General features: G+C 50.4%; 1 long non-coding RNA gene across 1 annotated transcript in view; it reads left to right on the forward strand.

The window, feature by feature from the left end:
* Positions 1–3,230: 3,230 nt before the first annotated feature.
* LOC144098718 (uncharacterized) overlaps positions 3,231–22,071 on the forward strand; it is a 175,735-nt gene continuing 156,894 nt past the window's right edge. Inside the window, exon 1 of the long non-coding RNA XR_013307230.1 lies at positions 3,231–3,294. This is a non-coding gene — a long non-coding RNA (uncharacterized LOC144098718). The remainder of the gene's footprint in view (positions 3,295–22,071) is intronic.

A 22,071-nucleotide genomic window follows, 5' to 3' on the forward strand; every position in this document is an offset into this window, starting at 1 on the left:
TGCTGTAGAAAAAAAAGTTTAAAAGTATTCCAAGAGGATGGACTTTAAGTGCTGACTATGCACGACGCACTCGCCCTTGTTTACGCCCATTAGGGTTGATTTATTATGACCTGTGGCCCCCAGTGCTCCCGCATGCAAATGTAAGTTTGTCACTGAAAAGGAGAAAGTTGAACTCGAAAGAGTTGAAAGTGTTCCCATATAGAGCCACTACAGGAGGCGTTACTTCTAGAAATCTAAATAAAAAAAGGTAAAAATTTAAAGGGCCTCTTAAGTCCCCTTAGAGCTCAGGAAAGATCCAATGTAACCACGCAACGAACCCTGCGACCGAAATTTAAAAAAAAAAATGGCAGTGGCTTAGCTCGGCTGTGCCAGGATGTATACGTAGCGAAAGCTCAGGCATAGCTTGGTTAGCCTTGGTTAATCTTGATTGCAAGTCCAGGTTAGTCTGGTTGTCTGGCTAGTTGTTGTTGCATTAAACACGTCACGTGGTTTGTCACGCGGTTGGTCACGTGAACAGTCACGTGGTTTGTGACGTGGTGCGGTGCGACCACGGCGGGACTGCGAACACCGCGAAACTGAGAGTTCGTTGCCAATGTAGATTTCGCTACAAAATGTAATCTTGCCTGGGGCATCCGGGCTGTCGTCAAGCTCCATCGTGGTCATGGTAACTTAAGCGAAGTTGGAGTTGATCCACGTCGTCTGTCATAAAAACGCCGTGATCGAGTTGTCCGATATGAACTCTTCGATATTCGCTCAGAACAGGGACACGGTACGGATGTGTTGCGCAGTACTTGCGTAAGTTATAGCCCAAGAACCACCAGAGGGAGCGTAGGGAAGAAACTTTATTGTCTTCAAAAGGCCACATGAGAACTAATAGTGAGGATAAAGCACATGCAACTGAAATGCAACCGTGCGCACGTTCGGCTGGCTACCCTGCTCTTGGGGACTTGAAGGCGGAGGATAAAGGGACTAAAGCATCGTAAGAGCAGAAGAGGGGGAGATTCACAGGGAACGCGCGCGCACTGCAGGATGCAAATGACGTCAAGCCGTCCCTTAGAACTATGGGGATCAAAACTAGCAGCAGCCCAAGAGCATTTTGCATCATTGAATGATGTGTCCATGTCCAAGTGTCTTTGCCTCCGAGAGCGATGGAGTCCAGCTAGCTTGAAGCTGTAAAGCTTTCCCATTTCTTAGTAATGTCACGGGAGCGTCGATCAGACGGTCGTTGAGCGTTCCATGCAGGACCACGGTGTCGAAACGGAGGAGTGTATGCGCATGCGCGCAGAAGGCTTGCCAGCAGCGCCGTCTGCTCGGCTTTTCTGTTCACATGACGCAGCCCCTGCTGCCCGTCTGCTCGAGACGCGAGCAGACGAGCAGCGGAGGTTGTGTACCGTAAGAAGAACAGCCGATGAGACATTTCAACTGGCAAGCGCTCTGTGCGCATGCGCATACTCTCATCCGTTTCTCCACTGCTGACCTGCATGGGACGCTGAACAACCGTCCAGTTAACGCTCCAGTGATATTATTAAAAAATTGCTCTACTCAAGGCTTAAGACGGCGTAGCGAGCGCCAGTGAGTAAGTCAGTGAGCGAAGGCGCAGTAGAACCTATACCTGCTGCATCCGTTACAAAGAGGGCAAGTAATGTTGTGGTAACTTCACATGTAAGGGAACTGCTAATGCGAGTATATTTCTGAACGACCGGAGCACGGCAGATCTGAACCTGAACCCATAACTGAACGTGAACCCATCGACGACTGAGTTTTTTCTCTCGCGCATTTTTTTTCTTTTACTCGTAACAAGAAGTGCGGCAGAGTTGGGAAAAAACGGCAATATGACGCGAAACGTAAACAAACCATTAAAGAGAGACGCCGTAACAACGTCGACTGCTGCCGTTGCCCCCCTTTTCTCCGTTCATGCCACGGCGATCCCCTCCGTCTGCGTGCGAGATAGCCGTGAAAGGGCGACTTTTAAAGCTCATTTGGGGGACAAAAAAAAAACCCCGCGAAAGGGATTAGAGCGTGCCCGCATGGCACGGGTGTAAATACGGCCTGCTCGTAAAAACAAATCAGCGCCAGCCTTTCCCTCTGTGCGCGCCCGCCGCCACCGGCGTTCCTTGCGGCATCTGGAGTCTGCGCAACCCGAGCTTGAAAAATTTGAAAGTGTCTCGCGGCGATAAGCAAGTTTTACGGCGCCCTAGGAGAGAACAAAGCGCCTGCGCGGAGAAGTCGCGCACGCCCGAGCGACAACAACAGCAAAAAAGAATAAAAAGAATAAAAAGGGTGAAAAGAAGGAAGGTGCGGCGCAGTTGCTGCAGCCGGCACGAAGACAAGAACAGTGCTCGCGCGAGATAGAGAGCGCGCGCGCATCTGCCTGCTCGTGCTCGGGCATTCGTTGTGTTATTGCTTTTTTCTCTGGATGCGGCCGTGGGCATTGTTTGCTATGGCTGCCGCCTTTATTACCGATGGAGAGAGGATTACTCTGTGGGTAACGGGCTCGTTTCGCGCCGGCGGCTTTGACAATTTCGGGGCCTCGCATCTTCGCGCCGCTGCCTGTCTCGCGTTTTTGCGCACTTTTATCGGCTGGCATCAAGCCGTAAGAGTGAGTGAGTGAATGAGTGAGTGAGTGAGTGAGTGAGTGAGTGAGTGAGTGAGCGAGTGAGTGAGTGAGTGAGTGAGTGAGTGAGTGAGTGAGTGAGAGTTCCAATGAACGCGTCAGCATGCTGTTTAATAATGGCGTGTCATTGTACCGTTGATTTTGCGAAATGTGTATTAACGCATATTGCTCGGTATCCCTGGGCGCACATTACAGTTTATGTGCGGCTGAAGAACACCTCACTAATAATGTTGCTGTTACTTCTATCTCCTTGCTATCTGCAGGCTTTAATGAAGGAAGCACAATGCACGTTTGGCAGAGTGATTTCGTTGGAAGCAGGGTGAACAACATTCAAAACAAGTGACGGTAGAGAACAATATCGCTTAGTATAAAGAAGGCTACCGACTAAATGTGTGGACGAAGTTGACGGCTGTGAGCAGAATTACAGTTCATCAAAGCAAAAAGAACTTTTTTAATCAAGATAAAGCACACTACTGCTACTGAGAATATTTAAAGCGTTGCACATGCATGTTTTCAAAAGAGCGTGAGGCAACACTCACTGAGCTTTGGGCCTTGCTTGCAGATGTGGTCCTTACGTTGCTTTGGATGTTTTTCGAGATGCTTTCCATCTTCTCTTTGCAGCTCGTCTACATGGTTTGAACGAAGGATGACTCTTGACACTTGGAGGCGTCTGTAACACGGTGAGGCCTTGGTTACATTTATTGAACTCCGGACAAAATTCCCTGGAAGAAAAAACCGATCAACGAACTGCCTGGCAAAAGTAAATAACAAAGTTTATGGAGCGTACTCCTGCCTGCAGAATGGTTGGGAAACGCTCATGTATGTGCAGATTGGTTGATAGGATTTATCCGTTACGGATCGCAAAGTAGAACGCGAAAAGTTTACTTCTCCGTGGAGGCTCAACTTAGTAAGATACCGCAACGCGAGTTAAGGGATATCGACACAATAAACAAAAAATTCGCAGGGGTGCCTAATTCCATTATGTGTTGGCGATGCGATAACATTACCAGCTCTTGATGCCTTTGCCGGAAGTGTCGTTACTTCGCCGTCATGTGACGTCACTTTCCTGCAGTCAACGGCAGTGGACTCGGCTGGTGGCATCCCTTCCCTCCAGCCAATCAGCTAGTCAGAATGCTCGGCCTAGCGGCGTCATTTTAGTCCGGTCAGTGGGAATGGTCTCGTCTGGTGGCATCACTTCCCTCCAGCCAATCAGCCAGCGAGAATGCTCCGATCTGGTGACGTCACTTTCCTCCCGTCAGCGGGAATGTTCTCGACTCGTGGCGCCACTTCCCTCCAGCCAATCAACCAGTGAGAATGCTCCGGTCTGGTGAAGTCACTTTCCTCCCTTCAGCGGTAGTGGTCTCGGCTGGTGGCGTCACTCCCATCCAGCCAATCAGCCAGTGAGAATCCGGCATGGTGAAGTCACTTTCCTCCCTTCAGCGGCAGTGGTCTCGGCTGGTGGCGTCACTTCCATCCAGCCAATCAGCCAGTGAGAACGCTCCGGTCTGGTGAAGTCACTTTCCTCCCGTCAGCGGGAGTGGTCTCGGCTGGTGGCGTCACTTGCCTCCAGCCAATCAGCCAGTAGTTAGAATGCTCCGGTCGGGTGAAGTCGCTTTCCTCCCTTCAGCGGGAATGTTCTCGGCTCATGGCGCCACTTCCCTCCAGCCAATCAACCAGTGAGAATGCTCCGGTCTGGTGAAGTCGCTTTCCTCCCTTCAGCGGTAGTGGTCTCGGCTGGTGGCGTCACTCCCATCCAGCCAATCAGCCAGTGAGAATCCGGCATGGTGAAGTCACTTTCCTCCCTTCAGCGGCAGTGGTCTCGGCTGGTGGCGTCACTTCCATCCAGCCAATCAGCCAGTGAGAACGCTCCGGTCTGGTGAAGTCACTTTCCTCCCGTCAGCGGGAGTGGTCTCAGCTGGTGGCGTCACTTGCCTCCAGCCAATCAGCCAGTAGTTAGAATGCTCCGGTCGGGTGAAGTCGCTTTCCTCCCTTCAGCATGATTGGTCTCGGCTGGTGGCGTCACCTCCATCCAGCCAATCAGCCAGCGAAAATTATCCGGCCTGGTGCAGTCGTTTTCCTCCCGTCAGCGGGAGTGGTCTCGGCTGGTGTCGTCACTCCCATCCAGCCAATCAGCCAGTGAGAATCCGGCATGGTGAAGTCACTTTCCTCCCTTCAGCGGCAGTGGTCTCGGCTGGTGGCGTCACTTCCATCCAGCCAATCAGCCAGTGAGAACGCTCCGGTCTGGTGAAGTCACTTTCCTCCCGTCAGCGGGAGTGGTCTCGGCTGGTGGCGTCACTTGCCTCCAGCCAATCAGCCAGTAGTTAGAATGCTCCGGTCGGGTGAAGTCGCTTTCCTCCCTTCAGCATGATTGGTCTCGGCTGGTGGCGTCACCTCCATCCAGCCAATCAGCCAGCGAAAATTATCCGGTCTGGTGAAGTCGCTTTCCTCCCTTCAGCGGTAGTGGTCTCGGCTGGTGGCGTCACTCCCATCCAGCCAATCAGCCAGTGAGAATCCGGCATGGTGAAGTCACTTTCCTCCCTTCAGCGGCAGTGGTCTCGGCTGGTGGCGTCACTTCCATCCAGCCAATCAGCCAGTGAGAACGCTCCGGTCTGGTGAAGTCACTTTCCTCCCGTCAGCGGGAGTGGTGTCAGCTGGTGGCGTCACTTGCCTCCAGCCAATCAGCCAGTAGTTAGAATGCTCCGGTCGGGTGAAGTCGCTTTCCTCCCTTCAGCATGATTGGTCTCGGCTGGTGGCCTCACCTCCATCCAGCCAATCAGCCAGCGAAAATTATCCGGCCTGGTGCAGTCGTTTTCCTCCCGTCAGCGGGAGTGGTCTCGGCTGGTGTCGTCACTTGCCTCCAGCCAATCAGCCAGTGAGAATGCTCCGGTCTGGTGACGCCACTTTCCTCCCGTCAGCAGGAGTGTTCTCGGCTGGTGGCGTCACTTCCCTCCCGCCAATCGGCCAGTGTGAATGCTCTTTTCTGGTGGCGTCACTCCCTCCGGCCAATCTGGGAATTTAGCTCCCGATGACACATTTTCTTCCCAATGAGGCTTCTAATCTTATCGCATAAAAAAACGAGGAATGTCACACTAGGGATGGCGGACAGGATAAGCAGCACATGAAAACGGTGCCTGGTTACAGAGCGAACAGTACAGAAACTTGCGGCAAAAATAGCTCGCAGTCATGGTGCGTTCTGTTGTGGCGGTCTCAAAGCTAACGAAGGTATACAGTACAGAGAGAAGACACAGCCTCAGGAAACTAGCCCATAGTTCCGCCTTAATGAACATCAAAGCTGCGCTGGTATCAGAGGCAGGGCGAAGGAGACCGTAACATGAGCAGTGCTTTCAATTTTTTTTCACCATGTTTTGAGTAACCGGTCGCCGTAAAGCATGCAAAGCACACTGCGTGCTGTAAATTCGTTGAACTTCGTGAACAGCTGCGTCTCGCGAATCCGCGCCACTGAACGTCATACCGAAGTAGACGGCGTAGATCCTATTTCTTTCATTTTTTTTCGTAGTATGGAAGTCCGCAATGCTCTGATGCGCGCAAAGGCGCCGAAAGGCTGCCTACACAGGAATAAATAAAAAATAAGTAACCAGGAAGTTTAGATGATACCAAATACTCCACTGGGGGTGGAACAGGCTATGCTAGAGAGGCTGTTTAGTGCTGTTGTTCCTTCTTGTTGTGGTTTTTTTTCAGCGTTGAAAGGGGGTGGATTGCGTGCGCTCTCGCTCCCGTTTTCTGCATGTGTGAGTTCCCGCCAATCAGGTGCCGAGATTGAAGGGTTGCGGTGAGAGCGCTCGTGCTCTCTAAAGAGTACCGCTGGACTGCGGAAATTGGAGGGGTGTGGGTCGAGGCGCAACCCTGCATTTCTTTCTGAAAGGATTCGGAGAAAGAGAGAAAAAGTGTGTGTGTGTGTGTGTGTGTGTGTGTGTGTGTGTGTGTGTGTGTGTGTGTGTGTGTGTGTGTGTGTGTGTGTGTGTGTGTGTGTGTGTGTGTGTGTGTGTGTGTGTGTGTGTGTGTGTGTGTGTGTGTGTGTGTGTGTGTGTGTGTGTGTGTGTGTGTGTGTGTGTGTGTGTGTGTGTGTGTGTGTGTGTGTGTGTGTGTGTGTGTGTGTGTGTGTGTGTGTGTGTGTGTGTGTGTGTGTGTGTGTGTGTGTGTGTGTGTGTGTTTGCGTGTGTGCGTGCGTGTGTGCGTGCGTGTGTGTGTGGGGGGGGGGGGGTCGCGGCGAGCAGGCCAGCTAGCCAATAGTCAACAGATACCGTAATTCAAGCGAATGAGATAACAAAAAAGTTCACTTTCTCGACATGAAATTCGTGAGCTTCACGTAATGCCTTCGAGCCGCATATCATGCTGCACAAAAAAAAAGGAATCTGGAGGTGACACTTGAACGGTACCTTAAGGGTACAACGCCGGTATGACGTTAATGGGTCAGTGTCCGTACATGCGGAATTGGTCATTCTCGACTTCATATTCACACATCCATGTGCCTCCTCATACCACTCTTAGCGCAGTGGTGGAGCGGATAAGCGATGCGCCACTGGGTCGGCAGGTGGCCATTTCAAACACAGCCGCCGGTGTGGCTCTTGAGGCCCGAGTGGCTCTTTCCGAGCAAACTCTCACGATCGATCGTTTATTTAACTGCCACCTGCCACGGCGGGCACGTTGTGATGGCGTCACAAAATAAGCTGACCTGGGTAGTTGGTAGGCCATCTGCTGTTTCGCTCACAACGCCGCCGCCGATGACTACGGCGGATTTTCTGCAGAACGCGAACTTTAACGCTACCTTAGAGGGACATGGTTGTAGGCAAGTTGCTAGGACATCGTGAGGAGCAAAACGGGGAAACAGGACGGGACTGAGGCAGGCGACAACACAGGGCGGTGTTGCCTGTCTCAGTCCCGCCCTGTTTTGCGGTTTTGCTCCTCACGATGTTTTAACGCCATGGACCGCCTTAAATGGTTCGGAGCTCGGGCTGAACATTTACCACGCCTAGTGGGTACCAGTGCGCACTCCAGTAGCACATCAAAATCGAAACTAAACCAGAAAGAAAAGGAAACTCAGCACGCACGCATGACACACGACCGAATTAAATCCACACGTTTTCCCTCTGCTAAATTAGTCAAACGTTTCATTTCCACGAGAGGCTCTATTCGACGCTGGGGCACGGGCGGCTCATTGATTCGGCTGCGCTGTAATCGGGTTCATCTGCGGCCTGTTTACAATTCTCTCGCTTAACTCGAATCTAATGACTGCGTAAGCGTGACGGCCGGCGCACACCGACCTCCGTTTGTTCCCCGCACACCGTATTACGGGGCCCATTTATGCGCGACTTATATGGCACACGATTGAAATCAATCTTCCTTAGCCAAGCAAAGACCGCCTCGCTAAGCAGCCGCAGGAGAGTCCAAATACGTCGGTGTGTGGCGCGGCTGATTCGACCGTCCAAATGACACGTATGCGACAGCAAATAAGGAAAAGGCAGTTGCGGGGCCGTTTGGGACGATTTCTGATGATTCGCTCGGCACGGTTTGCACCTTGCTCCGTGTCTGTGCGTACACGAGAGATGTGCAGTTAGGCTATACGCCTTTCCCTTCTCCCTCTCAACTCTGGCCGCGGCGGTGCGCCCGGGGCTGCTAGTCGGCAATCGCAGCATGAATAAGTAATGCTCCCGAAAAAAATCAATGCAGATCGTGCACATTCGCCTAGCTCGGCAAGCGAACTTTGTTGGTGTGCGTGCTCTCTCTGGGAGCGTTAACGGTTTCGCTAGCGATATATATGTATGTAGGTATAGACGAGTCGCGTATATAGTCTTCCGCGTACGTACGCTTTGTGTCCGGACGGGTCATTATTTGACCGTCCCCGCCGTCTAATATTGTTCTGCACGAATGTCCGCTCGTTTGATTTCCGCACATCAAGAGAGAAGCTCCCCGTAAAAGTCGGAACTGTACACACGCTGAGGTCCACTTTCTCCCTCTCTCTCGCGCGCTTTCTCTCTTCTCGATTTCTTCTTTTTGTTTTCCTCGTGCTTTGCGTCAATTTATTTCTGCCTGCTCGTCCTTCCCTGCACAGTACGAAACACCGCTCCCTGGATTGTGTTCGCAAGTTATCGAGTCCAGCTCGGAAACAACGCGCCGTCTAGTATTGACTTTATTTTTCTTAGTCGCAAACATATTAGATATGAACATAATGGCGATTGTGTTTCCGTTCCTTTCTGTCTACCGTGCTGTGTAGCGTGCCACGTTTGGTTTTGTGCAGCGCCGTGTTCTTGTTTCTTTTTCTTTTCAGCGAGACTTTTTTAGCTGCCGAACTTTCTTTGTTTTCCTCTGTACCTGTTCAAGTAATACTGTTCCGTCATTGTCGCCTTCGTTTCATCTGGGGGAAGACAAATGCGCGTGTTTTTGATATTTTTGTTCATGGTGGCGAATGCTGTTGTTTGGCATAGATATATCTCTGAGCCTTTTCTGTTAGATATTTATTCAAAAACTTTCTACGGAGGCTGCAGCTTTCTAAGGTGCCACGTTTGCGCCTTGAGTTACTCATATTTGTTTCTCAATTCGGCATAGACAACACGCCGGGGATGCTTGACGCGGCCATTTTTTCACACTTACCGCTCATGATCATGTCATGTGCTCACAGAAGAGTATAGAGGGAGGGGGGGCGTGGGGGGGGGGGGGGGGGGAATGGTTTGATTTTCGAAAGAAGTGGCGGTCCCAACTCCGCCTTCGTGCGTCCACTCAGATGCACCGCTTTCCGCGACCGACCACAAGAAGGCCACTGCTTTTCATGATGCCAGTTTTCTACTCTACAGTTGATTCTCTACTACCACTCTTCGACTAATGCGTCTCCTGTTACCGCGTCAGCCGCTACTAATGATTCTCACGCATTACTAACTACGGGTGAAGTGCGAACCGATCTTTTCCAGCTTCCAGGCTTGGTACCACTTACTAATGTCTTTAAGCGTGAAAAGGAAAAAAGTACGAAAGGGACGGGAGGGAGAAGTGAATGCATTTACAGATGGGGGCGAACACTCTCAATCAAGGGCGCAAATGGAGAAGGCGACGAAATGGGTCGGCGATAATTACGGATCATCGCTATATCCAGGCGGGAACGCGCACCTCTGCCGCGGAACAAAAAAGGAAAAGAACAGGCTTGGGGTTGCGGGGTGGGCGCAGGTCGGGGGTGTTGGGTGGCGCCCGTGGTGGCAACAACACCTCGAGCGGTGTTAAAAGCCCCTGCAGCCTCTATCCGGCGCCGCGTCAGCGCCGTTTACGACTTGAAATATGAAGCCGGATGCTCCCCCCCCCCCCCCCTTCCCCGGCGTCGGCAGCGCCCAGCGACGCCGCAGACCGACGTGACGACAGGCGGCGCTAGTGAGCAGCTCGCGTGCGCGCCACGCTCAACAGATGCCGGGACGACTGCTTCCGGAAGCGTGCGTACGTGCGAACTAAATGCCGAGTTTCGGGGTGAGAAGGAAAACCGAAAATAACAGGAAAAGTATCAGAGCGGGCGAGCTTCTAAAACGACTGCCGGCTGCAGCAAGTGCTCAGGTTCCCAGGGGTTCTTCCTGAAGCCCGCGCGATGATTTACGGAGCCGAGAGCACCCTGGGATGTATACGTGTGCGCCCCCTGTTCCCAAACGCGCAAATGTGAGACGCTTGTGCGTCAGAATATTGCACGCCCGTCAAATCTGGTCTTATTATCTGAGCATAAACTATACGCGTGGCTTTTAAAGAGATCTCACAGTATTGCAAGCGACAGTTATACAGGGCATTTTCCCACTTGGAAGTTCCACCGTTTACGGCGTCGATTTACACTGTAGTCGAGAACTCCTGCGAGCAGCTGCTCTCTGATAAGATAGCCATTCACTTGGGCTGGCAGATGAGCGTGCTTGAGAATGAGCGGATCCTTGCCTGCGTAACCCTCTGTCATGCTACGCTCTCAATCGTAACTATCCTAACAGTGGCTAATAACTATCATCAGTTTCCTAAGAATCGACGTTGACATGCAGGCTGGGGGATATGGACTCGGGAACTGAAGCTCGTCGCGACCATGCAGCAATCAATTTCGCTCAGCTCATTTGTTGGCGTTTATTTCGACGGATACCGTACATGCTTGCATTGTGGATTGAAATAGCACCTCAGAAGAACGTCAGTTAGGGTGTAATTACTTTTCTTTTGCCCGAAGCTGAACTTGTAGTTGAGCAAAAAAAAAAAACGCTGAAATCGGACCCGAAACACGCCTTGCATGACTGCTATATAAGCGGCCTACTGAGATTTCGGTATCTAGGATAAAACCAGCCCTATGAAAAGCGGTGTTGTACGCTGTACTAAATTTGATACTGTTTGTAGAGCTCCACATCACGGACCGCCTTTCCCGTCGCTTCAAGCAACGGGTGCCGACAAATGGCAAGAGATGCCATTAGTGGCTAGTAACTGCAAAAACAAGTTTCCGGGTGAGAGGTTTTGGGTTTTTTTTTTATTCACAGACATCTAGAATACAGAATGCGTAATGTTAACATAGGAGCAGGTCGCAAAGTTGCGAGTTCAGGACATGTGTGTACCTTTAGGGAGTTGCGCGTCTAAGCATGGCCTGTCTGATCCTAGCAAGTGTTCTTCATATGAACGTTGCAGGCTGTCATTGTTTTAAATGCGGACTGTCTGGGTGGTGTGCCAGTTTTATCCATGAATAAATATCGAAAAGCAGGGAAGAAGGATAAGCGCCTCAAAGAACTGATGTGATTTTGAGAAGCCCGTAGCTTGATTCGACAACTGTGCACTGTGATTTAGACTTTGGCTTTGGAATTCACTGAGAAAGAGAACGGATCTTAGTGCTTGTTTTCTCGTACATGGGTTGGGGGAGGGGGGGGGGGATAATTATGGTTTCGTTGATGTCGTGAGCGCCCCCTCAGATGCAGCGCTGAAGTAATGCACTGTCATCGCTTTCAGTGAGGTTTATACTTACTCAGTTTCAGTGAAGCTATCTCGGAATTCTAGGCCTACCGATAATTCCTTCTTCCCCGCAAGGAGTGCAGAGTTCGTTCATTTCTCTGTTTGCTCCGACCCACTCCTTCGTCTGCTCTTTTACTTCGTTATTTCTGTTTCAAGCGTTCACCAAGAAGATTTTGTAAAGAAATCTCCGGAGCTTCTTACCAACGACGACGCTGCAACTGCGAAAAATGGCGTGTCTTCATCTCTGGCGTGTTCTTTCCACCCGGCTGATTTGCTGCACCAGGTCCCGATGAAACGGCGGCGGCGCTGTCGTCAAGTAGAAAACAAAAAATAACAAACTCAACTAAAATGTTTCTTCCAAACAAATTCGAGCGCAGCATCGAAGGCGTGGAGACGCTGTAATAGCACCAAACTCAACAAAACGACAGGCACAAATTCACCAAAATGTTACCGAACAAGACCAGAAGCTCTAAAGAGAAATCTTGTGTCGTCTGGTAACAAGAAAGAAAAAAGGACAAAAAGTTCGAGCCCACCACTAGGCAGGCGTTCTGAGAAGACTGGCGGCGACGAGGACGTCTTATCGATTTTATGCTGATCGGTCGCGCGTCTAAAAGGAAAAAAAAAATTTATCTCGGGGACGGCGGCAACGGAGCTTTCAAAAAAGGCACCCGACACTGTATTCCCTTGCGATTTCTGTTCTTCGTTCCCTCTTTTCGAGATTGATTATTTTCCTTTTCGAGTTTTCTCTCCTCCCGCAAAACTTGCCTCGATATAGCGCTCGAAGAGTCGGAGGGACGGCGAGGGAGAAATATAAAGAAAAAAAATCACTTGAAAGGAGAGCGTTCGCAGGGAGAAGGCCGTACAAAATAAGAGGAGCGACATGTTCCAGTCGGCGCGATATAGACGGGCCGAGACGAGCTGGGGAAAATGTCGCGACGCCGAAACGGAGATAGAGGGAAGAAAATGAAGAAAGAGGGAGTACGAAGGGGGGGTGGGGGGGGGGGGGGGGGTAAGAGGAAGGGACAGCATTGGGCACACGTAGAAATAACGAAAAGAAAGCAAGCTAGCCCAGAAGTAAGTAGTGACAAGTAAAAGGGAACCCATAGAAGCCTGTCGCGACGCTGCTGTCTTCCCGTCTGCCGGACGACCTAATCGACCAATGAGCGTTCGTCTGGACCCCGGGACACCCTTCTGCGCAGACGCGGCGACTGGGCGATGCTTTCTCGCGATCTCCAGCACTGCCCCCCTCTTTGGACGACTTCTCTCTATCCTCCCCCCTGTCTCCCCCTTTCCCTCGTGTGCCCATCTCGGCGCAGAAGACGAATGCTGCTCGCGAAGGTGTGTAGTATACCCTGTACGCAGAGGTTGCGAGTAGTCTGCGGAATGGCGTCCCTGCTCAGGACCCCTCCGCAGTGAAGCATTTCTCTCTTAAATAATGCGTACATAACTTAATGTAAATTGTTAGCGTCGGCAAAGTTCTGCACGTGGAAGAACGATCGAGAGTACTACCACTGAACGTTACTGTCGTTTACTAGAGTTCTGTATAGCCACTGTAATTCGAAGCTTACCTTCTAGTGTGAAAACAAGATATGACAGAGAAGGTGAACCATCCTTAGCGCAAGATTGTGGGACCTGCGACTAAAGGGACGCAGCGTCTGGTGTAATAAGGGACCTCGTAGTATTATATGAGACTGAGTCGTTCGTGTTACCTGCATGAAATTTCCCTCATAGACGACAGGAAGAGACATGAAAGTCGTGTTGTGGATGTTTCGACAGAAACCATATTTTTTAATGCTGTTGGCATGCACTCATCGGCTCCTTTGTTCATTCAGATGGGAAAATGTTGCAATTTTTCGTAATAAAGAATGCTACGATGAAAAAGAGAAAGGGATAGAAGACTTAAAGACTGTAAAGTAATAACTCTAGATAGCTATGCTGCAACGGTAAGGAATATGCTCAACGTTTATGGTGACATGAGCTGAGACGACAAAATTAAGGTAACAATATACCCGCGATGGCATCCATAGCGGGAGAGAAGTTTGGTCGTGGGTAGCTTAATGTTGTTGCTTGCAATAAGGAACAAACACTCGATTGGGGTATTTTAAGTGTCCTTTTTTGTTTGTTGGAATACAAATACTGAAGGACTGAGTATGACGTCGTCGACAGCCCGTCCGGTCGGTGCGGCATCATATAGTACGTGTTTTAATGTTTTCGAAGCTACGATTCAGAATATGTCCTGTCTTGGTAAAAAGTCCTAAGGCCAAAGGCTTCTCGCTTCACCCCCATAATAGAGCCATTACGGCACTATTAAAGACTGAAGCACCTTGAAATGCTACTGGAAGGATTTGTCTGGGTGTAGAGAAGCTTCGTGCTTGACTTGTGTTTCGAATTATCCGCTACACGGAGCACTCTAGGGACATTAATTTCGCTGGAGGTGAACGATGTGGCCTTACGACTTTTGAGCAAGACTGTACGAATCCAGGGATACCTGCGGTGCATGCTAGCATCTGCAAGGTTGTTGAACGCAACGTCATGACAACGTAGATTGGCGTCATTGGTAGGAGAGCCTCGTTTGATGACCATCTGCGTATACAATCTTGAGTTTTATCAGTGCATCAAAGACTTCAGCAACTCCGCACCGTTGCACACCGTCATAGCAAGTCGTTCTCCTTCTCACAAACAATGGTGGTTGTTACTTTCCCCAATTCTCACAGCTTCGCTGTTCCCCACTCTACCGAGGATCAAATGTCTTGCTAGTGCTGCCACGAAAAAATAAAGAATACAAAAGAAAAAAATAAATTCGCTAGGGCAACGACGTTCTTATCTCTTCCCAAATCGAAGAGGATCACGCCCTTGCCTCTGCATGCTATGGGGTTCCCCTACGGGGTTGGTACTTGGGTCCCAGCCACCGGTGTCGCTTTGCCGCACCGACGACAGAGTGGTTTCTCTCCCGCCGCGACCGCGGCGGCGACAGAGAGGCGTACGGTAGCAGCACGCGCTGCTACTCGTCTCACTGCGGCGCGCGGCGCCGGCGTTTTCACAACGAGCGCTGGGCAGCCAACCACTCTCTCTCGGATACACAACGAGAGGCTGCTCAGATGGACGCCGGCACGTGCCGCAAGCACGCGCTCCCCGACGCGTGCGCGTGTGTTTCTGATGCCGCCTACGCCGAACCCCGGTGGTGGGTGAAGCGCCCCAGCCCCTCCGATCAGAAGCCGCCGCTAAAATGGAAGGAGGGGGGGATGCGGAAAACGAAGGAACGGTTAACGAAAGAAGTATAAAAGTGCGCCTGCCCGCGTTTTCTGTCGCGCGGCAAAAAGGACGTGAAATTGACCCGGTCATCCATCAACCTTCCCGCGAGGTGGGTTAAAAATGGTCGCCGCAGCTACCACTTGCTGTCCTACTCTTCGATACTCCACCGCCCCCGTATGACAGACCCTATGGGGAGGATGCGCCGGATGCGAAGCTCTGGATATGAGAGAGCAGCGCGCTTTTTAGCCCATGGGAAAGTCTGCGGCACAGACCTCATACCGCAAAACGTCGTAACATCGGCTGTTATCTTGTTTGTTGGTGACCTTGTGGGACCAACAATGCGCAAACGCGATAAGATGTACAACTAGAAATGCAAATGTGAAGTTAATGAGAGGAAGGCACGCCTTTGTCATTGTTAGGGTGTTATAATTTGCCTGCTGTAAGTCAACCTGGCAGGCCACTCGAGATAAGGGTGAAACAAAGATAAAACCAAACACACGCACACAAAAAACGCTCCTGCAATCACAAACATGCATAGGATTTTCGAAGAGTGCGAGTCAGACCCGTCTGTTTAAGGCAATTTAACAAGACTTTTGTGCTTCGCGATGCCGAAGCTGCATCACGCCAAGAATCAAGGGCCGTCTTTGCCAAAAGTAGCCAGGAAAAACGGGTTTAGCTTTTCAGCCGTGTCATGAACTCCTTACGCCACTCTTCAGGATTAATAGCTATGGAAAGGCCGCCGCGGTGGCTGATTGGTTACGGCTCTTGGCTGCTGGCCCGAAAGACGCGGGTACGATCCCGGCAGCGGCGGTCGAATTTCGATGGAGGCGAAATTCTAGAGGCCCGTGTACTGTGCGATGTCAGTGCACGTTAAAGAACCCCAGGTGGTCGAAATTTTCGGAGCCCTTCACTACGGCGTCTCTCATAGCCTGAGTCGCTTTGGGACGTTAAACCCCCATAAACCAAACCAGCTCTGGAATGAAGAGGACAGTCGTCTTCCTTACACAGATTAAGGAGTGAAGCATGTGCTGCGTTACACGGCTAAGAAACTTTTTCCTTGGTTGTAGCAACGGCGGTAAATACTCTATGTGCAATGTCAAGTCCCGGCGGAGACCTAAAGCAGTTTCTAATGACCTGCGAGACCCTGTGAGATAACGACAGCTACAGATCAAGTGCTCAAGGTCCTCGCGCACGCTACACGTTGAAAACAGCAGACTTAACGTGAATGACAAGGTTGGCCAGGCGGCGTCTAAGGAGTTGGTGAAGGTCGAAGCAACTCGTTCTTTAGGAAATGGCTGATACGATACACTCTGCAAATATCTTTCGAAATATAAACATATCCTCGGTCGGTCGGTCGGTCGGTCGGTCGGTTCATAAGTTTATGAATCGCTTTATCACGTTTAATAGAGAATGATTCTAAATGCTACGACTTCTCTGTTATTCGGGTTCAGGAAGCATAACCCTGAGGCATCTTTTGTTTGCTCTCAAAGGCAAAGATTCAGATTATATTACAAAAAGAGTAGCGTGAGACCTGATTATCGCCAACTAAAATATTGATTTCAAGAACAGAACACCTCCTCCGAAAAGCTTGCCTTCCTTCCGAGCAAACAGTCGTTAACAAAACTACAGACTTCCTTTCATCCAGTGTGAAAGCGTTAAGCCTTGAGTCGTTGATGCGAATCAAATCTCTCACACGGATCAAGGCTCCTAGAACTCCCCATGCCTTCTTATCGAGCAAACCTGGAGAGCCCGTACAGCGCCGCCAGGCCTTTCCAGAGCGCCAACCGCTTCCAAACTTCACCCTGGTCAAAGTCGGGCAATGCAGCGGCAGCATGCGAGCTCACGGCCGCGCGCGCATTTAGAGAACTTCCAACTCAAACACAACTGAGCGTGCCGACACCTCCGCACTCGGAGTTCTCCACGAGTTCTCCAGATCGCGGAATAACGCTGGCACGGGGAGGTGAGGCGGACAGGTGAGCGTGCAAGGCTGTCCACTCGTCTGGAAAGGTGCGCGCCACGCGCATGCACCGGTTCGAGTGGACTCGACCCGCAAACAACCAGTGGACGGAGAGAATCGCGCCTTACGAAGCAAGGCGCACGCGGCGGAGAGGTTCAGTTCGTCCGCAAACTCGAACGCGCAGCAAACTTTCGCTCTGCCCTCTCGCCCCGTAGCTCGTTTTGCCCTCGCCAGATTCGACCGGCCCGCGAAAGCCGTGGTCCCGAAAATGCGTAGTGTGAACCGCGGGGCCCGCCGCCTGTTTATACAGGCACGGTCGAATAAGGGGCCGAGAGAACGGGTTGGCCGCGGGCCGCTAGCCTGCCATCCGGCAGGCCTCCCGAAATGTAAACACAACTAGGCATGCAGGCGCGAAGAAAAAACCGGCCCTCCTCGAAATCCCTCAAGTTTCGTCGGGACAAATAGTGGGAGGTGCGTGTGTTTCCCGACCGTCTGCACTCTGTGAGAACGAGTTCTCCGCGCTGACCATGCACGTGTTCGTGCACTATATTTATTTATAGCCGTGGTCGCGCCAGCCGCACAGCGCTGCGTCTGGGCTGGACAGGCCTCGCGTACTCCACGCTGTGTCCAACAAGCGGCGCTCATGGGCGCGTCCACACGCTGTCTAGTGCTGTCCCTGCAGAGTGACCCTTCCCGCTTCCCTCTCACACTCTCCCCTTCCCTTTCTTCCTTTCTCCCTCAATCAATTTTCTCGCATAATTAATTATGATAATGAGCTTCCTAGAACAAGGCCCGGCGCCTAGTAAACGTCAGGGTGGTGAAGCGCTCTGGAGGACAACAGGAGTGTCGAGGGGGAAGCGGTGGTGTTGGGGGGGGGGGGGGGGACATTTGAGCCTGTCGCTGAGCACTTTACCTATGGCTGCTGCGCACTCTCTGGGCTTTCCGGAACTGTCGGCGGGTCGTGGACCGGTGTGCTGGAGGCCATCTTCATTGGAGGACGCGGTCATGGCGCTGAGGAAGGAGGGAAGCGCGCCTACTTATAATGAAAACCTGCACGTGTCCACAGATTTAAATGAGTCGACGCGGCTTTCGCTTAAGGAAGCTTGGATACTGTGGTACGTAGAAAGGTCGGTCGAGCAGAGTTGTGGTGCCAGTGAAAACGTTGTCGCTGAATTGTAGCGGCATTCATGACTTTATGAGCAAACTGTGGCAACAGAGATTAGCTGAAATTTTTTTTTACATATCAGCTCTTAGTGAGCGTCAACCACTCTTGAGCCATGTGATGCAGGCTTTAGTGCGAATATCATTCGTACACAGCTTTTAGCTCATGCTTCATTTTTCTTTGCGGGCCGATTAGGATCCTTTGGTCGTGCTTATTCACACCCAAGTAGCACTGTGTTATTTAGTGAAATATTAAATCTCATTTCTTGGAAAATATAGCCTCAAGATACACTGCATCTGCAATTTGCATACTGTCTATCATAGCGATCTACGTTACTTATGAGTCTACTTATGAGTCTTCTTTGGCGAGGGTCGGAATCCTCATTCCAAACTTTTTTGTGTTTTTTGTACTTTTTTGTGTTTTTTGTAGCGCTACAATTTATTGCCCCTACAATAGAGTCCTCGACTACGTAGTTGCAATGGAGAGTGAAACATTTTAAACGCTTCCGCAGCCTAACTAATCCCGGAAAAAAATTCTCGCTTTATCTCGCGCAGCCTGGCGACTCTCCGAATACTACCAGCATTCGTTTTGCGTGGTCCTGTTTCTCTCAACACATACCCTCCTCCCGTCTTTATTTTCTTTTTCTATCGGTAGAAACAACCTAAGCCTTCGTTTCCTCTCCCGTTCTTTCCGCGTCTGCACATAGCCGGAAAAGCAATGACAAACCCGAATGTTTGATCTTCACGACGAAGCCCAGGCGAGCGCAAAAAGCGCCTAAACGGCCCTATCCATATTCCCAACACCTCGGGGATATATCGAACGTCGGAGGAAGAACTCAAACGGGGCCCCGTCTACCAGATGTTAGGAAAAAAAGCAAAGATCAACAGTGAAACAAAAGAGGACAAGAAAAGAGGACCGGTGTGGTAGCAAAGCCAACATCCGACGACGGATGTGCCAGGCAGCTCTGTTCGGACCGTTTGCGCTCTTCCTTGACCTCCACCCCCCCCCCCCCCCCCCCCCCCCCCGCTTTTCTCTGGAGCAATAAGAATCGTCGGGGCGCGGAGCCGAACGGTTCGCGTATGCCGGATGAAGCCGCAGTCAAACCCACCTCGTATAGATATGATGCAAGCCAGCGAGCAAGGCGCCGCGAATCCCCGAGGCGTCATCTTGCAAAGCCGCTCAAGATTGATTAGGCGATTGAAAGCGGCGTCTCTGCTCCCAGCCGGAGAGGAAAGAAACCCGACGTAATCATAGTCACGTGACGGACAAACGCAGATACAAGTCAAAGCAGAAGCACCAACCTTGCAGCCCGGAACCGTATATTCCTTCGAGGCTTTCCGCTCATATCTCTCGCTCCTTTGCTTGGGTCAGTTTTGTTCTAACGCGTATTTTTTTTCTTCTTATTACTCAGTATGGCACCATCGACTACTAGCCATACGCCGGATATGCAGGATGAAATGCCATTTATTTTTCTTTGAGATTTTCTCTCTCTCTCTTTCTCCATCTAGCTTTCTTCCTTCTACTTTCTTTGTGGTTTCCGTTTCTTTTCCGGGCATATTTCTGACTGTGCCACATGCACTTTGTCTTTCCCCGGTGTCTGCAGCATGGTGTGTGTGTGCGTGCGTGCGTGCGTGTGTGGAGCTGCTGCGAATTCGGAATATTGATGAGAGCGTCGCGCTCCTGTCCCTGCATTCGCGAAGCACGCGTCATCTTTTTCTGAGCGTTTGCCAATATGTAGATAGCGCCAACATGAGGGGAAATAGAGGGTGGAACGGTGAGGGGGTTATGGGACATTTTGACCAGGGCACGCACGTGATAAAAGTAAAACATTGAAACATTGGCAGGCATTGCTTATCTCGAAAAATGAGTGGTGAAATAAAGAGCCTAAATAAAATTTTTGGTCACACACACAAAAACAAAACACAACAAGAAAACAGTAAACAGTTCTGTGAAGAGTGGCGTCCACTGAAAAATGGACCCTGAAAAGGGAAGCAGTCATTGCGGAGCAATTTGAATTTTCTTTTTTTTTGTTTTTCCCTCGTGTTACGCTGTTCCTGGTCTCACGCTAGAACCGTTGAGAACACTTTTACTGTGCCGAAATTGCACTCCTTAGCAAAATTTCACTTTGTTGCAGTGAAGCTGTGGAAGAGACATAAAAATTCTCTTCCTTTCATACTTACACTTGTCTGTAGACGAAGTCCTCTGAATAATTCCTTTGCTTCGGCTCGCCTGAGTAGAAAAAAAAAGCCGCTTACATGCCATTCCCAGACTGACAGCATTAAAGGCTAAATGGAGGCAATTAACCAAAGCACCTGCCGCACAAAAGTCGTCCAGCATGAGTGCAATTCGCGAGCGGCGTAATCCGTGACGTGCCTAAAGGACAGCGCCCGCGTTGTTCCACGGGTGGACGACACATTACACTGGAAGACCTCTGCATGTGGCGCGTATTGATTCTGGACGGTTCTTCGGACTTTCTCTGATAGCCGCTGCTCGAGGGGTTTATTCAGCATCACCCACCCACCGCTGAGGCGCTAGATATTAGGACTGAGGTGCATGTTTGCACTTCGGCATAACTTTGACATCAATAAAATCGTTTCAGCAGTAACACAAGAGTTGTTTGATGACCCGACTGGCATCGCAGAGTTGTGAACTCAGGTGTTCCTTATGTGGGAATTGAGACGACATATCATATAGCACCACTGTTTTGAGGTAATTTCACAAATCCGTCATTTTTATCATAAAAAAGTTCTCAGTGTCATCGTCATAATCATCAGCCATGCAGGGTGAACTACAAGACTCGGGTCTCTTTCACTGATTTCCGATTAGCTCCATTCTGCGTCAGTTGTTGCCCGCCCCTATATATCCCCGCAAATTTCCTCATCACTTACCCCTGCCTGAGTCTTTGCCCTGGCCTGAGAACGTATTTCTTCTTCGCTTAGTCTTTACCTCTACCTGTTGCTAATTGGACGATTGATTGGAGGGTTAATTGGAGAGCTATTTGAGAGGCATCTGTTCTGCAGTGGGCGTAGTGAGGATGCCAATGTTGTTTTTGCTCATGACAGTCTAACCCGCTGCATGCCTGGGCATTCCCCCTCTCTGAGTCTTTACTCCTGAACGAGTCTATTCCGTGTCGTCAGCATGTTTCCCTTCTCCTGGAGCCCACTCAATCGATTGCCCGAACAGACCAATAGTTACTTGTTCGCCGCATTCCAGGCACCGCCCGAGCTCATTTCCTCGTATTTGTGTTTGCGTGTCCATAATCTGCATAAGTAATGGCGACCTACAAGTGCACGGGAAAATCTCAGCCTGCCAAACCCGTTGTCGTATGAACTCACGAACGGCGACAACAGCGTCGCGGTCACACCGACAACCGTTAAGAATCCGCCACCAAGAAAGCAGTGAAGACGTTGCGCCGTCCATGCCTGCTGATTTATGGCAGCCACTGGGAACCAAAGGTGACCGATAAAGACCGCAGCGAATCTCGAGCTGACATGGTGAAAGGAGGACAGCAGAGGGAAGCGGGTTAAAGAATTCGCGAGCGCCGACGCTCGATTATGCACGGAGACAGTGAGAAAATAAAGAGCGCATAAGGCCGTTCACGACGAGAAGGGTGCACGAGGAGTCATTTAGAGTAATTTCACGGCCACAAGAAAATAAAAGAGCGGGTGGAAGGCGGCACAATAGAAAAGGATTGGCAGCTCGGAACTAAAGATTTTCGGGCAACAAATAAAGGGGAAAAAAACGCGTACTTAAAACGATCGCCATCGTTACTTTCAGCGGGTATGCGTTGTCGCCTCTTAGAATTTATTTTTGCGTTTACTTTTTTTTCGCAGCCACTCAACAACAAAGACGAAAATTTTCTGAAACTGAGGATGCAATTACGCTGGCAAAATTTAAGGCAGTTGTTTAGTCGGAAGTGCTTACTGCACGTCACTGAGTAAAGTTGGCTGCTTTGTCTTTTAGCTTTTGTTCCCGATTACGAAAAAAATACTAAAGTATTTGAGACCCTAGACAACGTGTTCTTCTAATTAAGAAGGGAAGAACTGATACGTTACTTTCTTCCGCAGTATGTGATAGAAATTACTTACCACTCATTATTCGCTTCACTTATTAGTTGCTGTTTTGTTTTTTTTTGGT

The sequence above is a fragment of the Amblyomma americanum genome, chromosome 7 (assembly GCF_052857255.1).
Source record: "Amblyomma americanum isolate KBUSLIRL-KWMA chromosome 7, ASM5285725v1, whole genome shotgun sequence".
Classification (NCBI taxonomy): Eukaryota; Metazoa; Arthropoda; class Arachnida; order Ixodida; family Ixodidae; genus Amblyomma; species Amblyomma americanum.